Raw genomic sequence first — 5,541 nt, 5'->3', positions numbered from 1 at the left:
TTTTTTTTTTTTTTTCTTTTCTTTTCTTTTGGCAGAATGTAAATGCTATTGCATTCAGGCAACCTTCTTGCAATTCACCTTTTTCTTGAAGATATTTATGTTGAACACAGAGAGCTCTTTATTCTCTTTTAAATTGTAGCAGGAAGAAAAATAAAGGTGACTGTTTGACCTTTGCTAGTTGGGTAATTTTATTTGGTAAGAAAAACACTGCCATATATTTAAAAGCGAGTAGCTGCAAATGACTGATCAATAACACCCTTCAAAGAAAAGACCACAAAATTCAGTATGGTGGTTAATCCAAATACAGCCCATTCATCAGTCTGGAAGATTCATTCATCTTCCCTCAAAAAGCTCACTTATCATGGCCACTATAGGAAACAGCCAAAGAGGCCAAGATTTGGAGTTAGGACATTCTGGGCAGGATTCTAATTCTGTCTTCAACTGAATGTTAACCCCAGTCTCAGTCTATCTTGGGAGAATTTCTATAAAACTCTTGGTATAATAAGTGTCCCATCCATCTCCTGGGCTTTTTCATGAGATGTAAATGGATCCTACTCATATCTATTAAAACATCAAAGTTAACCAAGGCCCTGCTGGGATTTGAACCCAGGATCTCCTGTTTACTAGACAGGCGCTTTGACCAACTAAGCCACAGAGCCAACTGCATGTAATAATTGAAGTTACATACCTTTTGAACATAATTTCACTGTCCTGTCTCACCAATGTAGTTTTCAAGGATATTCAGTCAACCAAGGGGGGATATCAGCACCAATGTCCAAGATTTTTATAAAATTATTCTTACTTTCCCTGCCCCAGCACAGCAGTTATACTCAGTACTAAGAAAAACTATTTTAGCCACTGGGCCTTTGAATAGAAGCCAAGCCATTTAACTTCTCAAAGTTTTTACATCTTCATGTGGAAGATATATTTCAGTTTCAGATCTGTATTATGGGGAAAATGGTGCTTACTGATTATACTGGCTAAAACAAGGAAGATTCTTAGGAGGCTAATCTGCAATAACATGTAGATCACTTGGCAAATTGTAGGTACTCCAATACGGTTGTTTTTCTTCTCTTTGGAGCTAAGCTACTGTTATATATCCCAAGTGAAAAAGACCATTTTTTTTTTTACTTTTATGCAAAGAATGGCAAATAATTTGCATTAGCACATAAATCTGAGAAATATGTTTTTAAAATAACAGTACCTGTGTGGAAAGAGCAGCCGCCAGATAAGCCAGTCTTGGGAAGATGTTTTGTTGTCCTAGACCTCTGTCCTATCTGAAAAACAACCAACTAGATGCCCAAGAGGAAGGACAATTTAGTTGAAAAGGATAGTAAAGGAAGAGACAAAAGATCAGTGAGGATGACATTTAGGCCTGCCCCTGCAAAGATGAAACTAAGCCCCAAAATGCAGCACTTCCTGCAAGAAAAAAGAAAGAATGAAAGAAAAAAAAAGAAGCAAATTAAACGGAAAGGGGGTGGTAATAGGAAAAAGAACAAAGTGACTAACCAAGAAACTAAGAAAGACTTAAAACAAGGAGAGTCCAGAGCCTTGGGAAGCAAGAGAAAGAGAAACCGAGTTTGATTAGCATTCCCACCCTGTAGCAAGGCTTGAAGTTCTCCCCTGAAACTATTGCCCTGAGATAATCTTTAAACCTGAAACCAAAAATACCCCCTAAATCTTCTTAAAACCAAACAATACTTTAGCTTAACTGGTAACAACAACAACAACAACAACAAAAGTCTGCCATGATCATACACGTTTATTAACCATCTAAATAGGATCAAATTGAGAACAGCAACTGGAAAGATTAGATAGGAACATTAGGGGGCAGTGAGTTTATGTTAATAGAGGAGGAACAACTCAGGAAAAGAGAGTGAGAACGGTTGCACAACTCAAGGAATGTAATCGATGTCACTGAACGGTACATGTTAAATTGGTGTATGTTTCATGGTATACATTCTTAATATTAACAACATGAACAACTAAAAGGACTTGGAATCCTTGGGGTTGCAAAGGGTTAACAGGCTTGGCTGCTAACTTAAATGTTGGTGGTTAGAGTCCACCCAGAGAGCCTCAGCAGAAAGGCCTGGCAATCTTCTTCTGAAATAATCAGCCTTTGAAAACCTATGGAACCAAGTTCTACTCTTACACACATAGGGTCACGAGTTGGAATCCATTCCATGGCAAAATGCGACCCCCTTTAAAAAAAAAATCAAGTCTTAGCAGCTGTTGTAGAGCAAAATGGTAGAGACTGGTTGAAACTAAAAGTAAAGAGCTTTTACCCAAGGGTAAGGCAATTGATCTAAGTGATCCAAGGAGGAGACTTTTCAGAGAGTTTATATGAGAAAATACAAGAAAATTGAGTAAAACGTCAGTGATTGATTAACATTTAGGCAATAGTTACAAAATTGGGTGATAACACATCTGATTGGTAGCAGATTCCATACATTTCTAAGGTTGTTATTTATTTAATTATTTATTTATATTTTTATTTGTGTTATTTTAAGAGCTTGTTTTACATTCAAGGTAACTCATACATTTAGTTTCATTCCCCATTTGCCATGTCCAACCCTAACCCAGTCTCCTCCCCTCCCTACCCTGCAACCCTCCCCCTGAGCCCCTTATATTTATGTACTCCTGTTTGTCCTGCATTTTCTAAGGTTGTTTTTTTAAAGTTACAAAGTAATCATCCAATTGGGTACATCATGAGACCCTGGTTGAGTAACTACAGAGAGGGTATGAGTAATTCTAACATTTGTTTTGAGGAAGCATCTGTTCTGAGAATTGTTTGGGACCCAACTTCCTAAGTAGCAAACAAAGGTTTTAAGTAAGTAAAAGTTACACTGTTTTCTGAAATTGTTTACCAAGTAATTTTCTCAGAATACAGTAGAGAGTTACAGGAATGACAGGCTGTATTCCTGATGCAGAGGTTACTTTTGATTCAAAATGGAGTTTTAGCCTCAGAGCTTAGCATAGCCACCATCTCATGTTGGGAGTCCTAAATTAATTTGAGGTGCTTTCACTCACAGTATTTCCTGTTATCTCACTCTATAATCCATAGGAATATTGTAATTGACTTTTTACAGATGCAAATTTTAGCAGTCTTTAAATACATTTAAGTAAATCAGGAAATTTCATCTCATCTCATCTTTTGCATAATTAGATAAATGCAAGCACTTTTTTAAGAGGTGAAGTCAAATGCTAGTTTTTTGTTTCTCCATACAACCAGACATTAGTGGATGTTTGAATTAAGGGAGGTTTTGACTGTCTTATGGGGCAATTTTACATTCTATTGCTTAGTAGGGTCTTTATATGCTACAATATGAAGCATGACTACATGAAAATTGGGGTGTGCTAAAGCTCTCTCCCCCCTCTCCCCTTTTTACTAGTGTCTGGACTGCTTCTGAAGATCCTTTCCCACGTTCACATTCAGAGAACAGCCATGATGGCAGTACCAGGAAAGGACCAGTTCAGATAATTCCCCTCCAAGTTATTCTCTGTATCACTTAAAATAATATCTGAAGAAAGAGATCTTTTTAAAGGACAAGGGCAAGCCACCCATTTATTGCATCTAGAAACTTCTGGGTAGTTTTAGATGAGACAGCCACCACATCACTGAACCTCATCAAGGAAAGAACTTCAACAGTGTCCTTTTCACTAGAAATAATCTATGAGTCCAAGAGGAACTGGTTGATTTAGAGACACGGATAGACATGAGCCCTCCCTCCTCCCCACCCCGCCCCACTCTGTGATTCTAGGAATCAGACCAATTCATCCTACGCGGTTTCCAAAATACACACGTACTTTTTTTTTTTTTTTAATATGTTGTTGTTGTTACGTGCTGTCGAGTTGGACCCGTCTCATAGCGACCCCTCCTTGGGTTTCCGAGGCAGTATCACTACGGAAGTAGATTGTCCCATCTTCCTTCCGAGGAGTGGCTGGTGGGTTTGAACCTCCAGCCTTCTGGTTAGCAGTCAAGTGCCTTAGGCACTACACTACCAGAGCTCCCTTTTTTAATATATTAAAACAAAAATTTTGCAAGCTCAGATAATTTTATCCTTTAGAACATTGTTATATATGATAGAATGGATGTAGTTGCCTTAAAGTCTTGTTGCTTTTATATGCATTTTTTGTCTACTTCTTTTTTTTTTTCATTTTTTGTCTACTTCTGAGCTTGCAAAATATTTTGTTTTGCAGTTGTTTCATCTCTCTGCACCTAAATTTCATTTATCATATTCCTGAGAATGTTGACGAATCATTAATTCATATTTATTATTATGTTTTTAATTTCCAAGAGTAATTTTCAAGCAGATTTATTTATTTTGCTGGTATTCTATTAATTTAAACAGCTAAAATACTGACTGCAACACCATATTTGCATTTTTATTTCAGGGTTAATCATTCAAGGGCTAATTGAGAAATAGATACACTATGCAAGAAATGTAACAGAAGGTAGAAACAGCATGTCTTCAATGGGCATGTGAGGGAGAAAACTTATGTTTTATAAATATAAGTTAAATGATTAACTCTTGTGGGAGTCTATCCTGCATGCTTCTTTATGTTGAAAACTTCTACCAACAGAGTGACTAAACCAGTTGCATTCTCTCCCAACAATTACATATGATAGGCACTAAAATATTTATTTACTGTGAATAATGTGAATCTAAAACTTTTAGATTCTGTGCACATAAAATAAGAGGACCTATCAGGTAATGTGAAGTCAATTTCTGCATCGCAAATTCTTGAACTATGTCTTAAATTATGTATCAATCAGCTTTGTTGTTGTTGCTGTTTTGCCGTCGAGTCGGCCCCGACTCATGGCGACCCCTCCTTGGGTTTCCGAGGCAGTATCACTACGGAAGTAGGATTGCCCAACCTTCCTTCTGAGGAGTGGCTGGTGGGTTTGAACGGCCAGCTGTCTGGGTAGCAGGCAAGTGTCTTAGCCACTATGCTCAATCAGCTTTAGTGCCTAAGAAATTACCCCAAATACCAGCAGTTTAGAATGCAATTATTTTTTCAGATTGCACTGCTAGTTGGCTCAGGGTTTGTTGATCTTGGCTGGACTCAATTGGATAAATCTGCTCATATTAGCTGGGCTTGCCCAAACATATGGAGGGCAAATGATATAGGATCAGATGTGGGGGAGGTGGCTATTTTGGAGGGGGGGCATGATGTTGACTACCACAGAGAATAAGGAAACTATGGAATCATGGAAATGTTCTCTACTTTGTTATAATGGTTACATATATGTATAAATATGCCCCAAGCTCATCAAATCGTATGTTTAAAATGGGTACATTTTATTGTGTATGTTATACCACAATAAAGTTGATTTAAAGAATCAGAATCTTACACATAATGATAGACCTGCTTTTTTTTTTTACATATAATAATGTATCTTCAGGAGCTCTGGTAGCATAGTGCCTAAGGCACTTGACTGCTCACCAGAAGGCCGGTGGTTCAAACCCACCAGCCACTCCTCGGAAGGAAGATGGGGCAATCTACTTCTGTAGTGATACTGCCTCGGAAACCCAAGGA

At 37.8% G+C, this 5,541-nt stretch overlaps 1 protein-coding gene and 1 non-coding gene across 2 annotated transcripts in view; both read right to left on the bottom strand.

Moving 5' to 3' along the window:
* The window catches only part of LOC103210983, a 652,718-nt gene that overhangs the window by 556,164 nt on the left and 91,013 nt on the right, over positions 1–5,541 (bottom strand). The window lies entirely within an intron of this gene.
* TRNAT-AGU lies at positions 586–659 on the bottom strand. Its single transcript has one exon. It is a non-coding gene; the product is annotated as a tRNA-Thr (tRNA).

Source organism: Orycteropus afer, unplaced genomic scaffold (assembly GCF_000298275.1).
Source record: "Orycteropus afer afer isolate SDZICR_OR568_19922 unplaced genomic scaffold, OryAfe1.0 scaffold00684, whole genome shotgun sequence".
NCBI classification, from domain to species: domain Eukaryota; kingdom Metazoa; phylum Chordata; class Mammalia; order Tubulidentata; family Orycteropodidae; genus Orycteropus; species Orycteropus afer.
The sequence above is the reverse complement of the archived record's forward strand: the minus strand, read 5'-3'. Positions and strand labels throughout refer to the sequence as shown.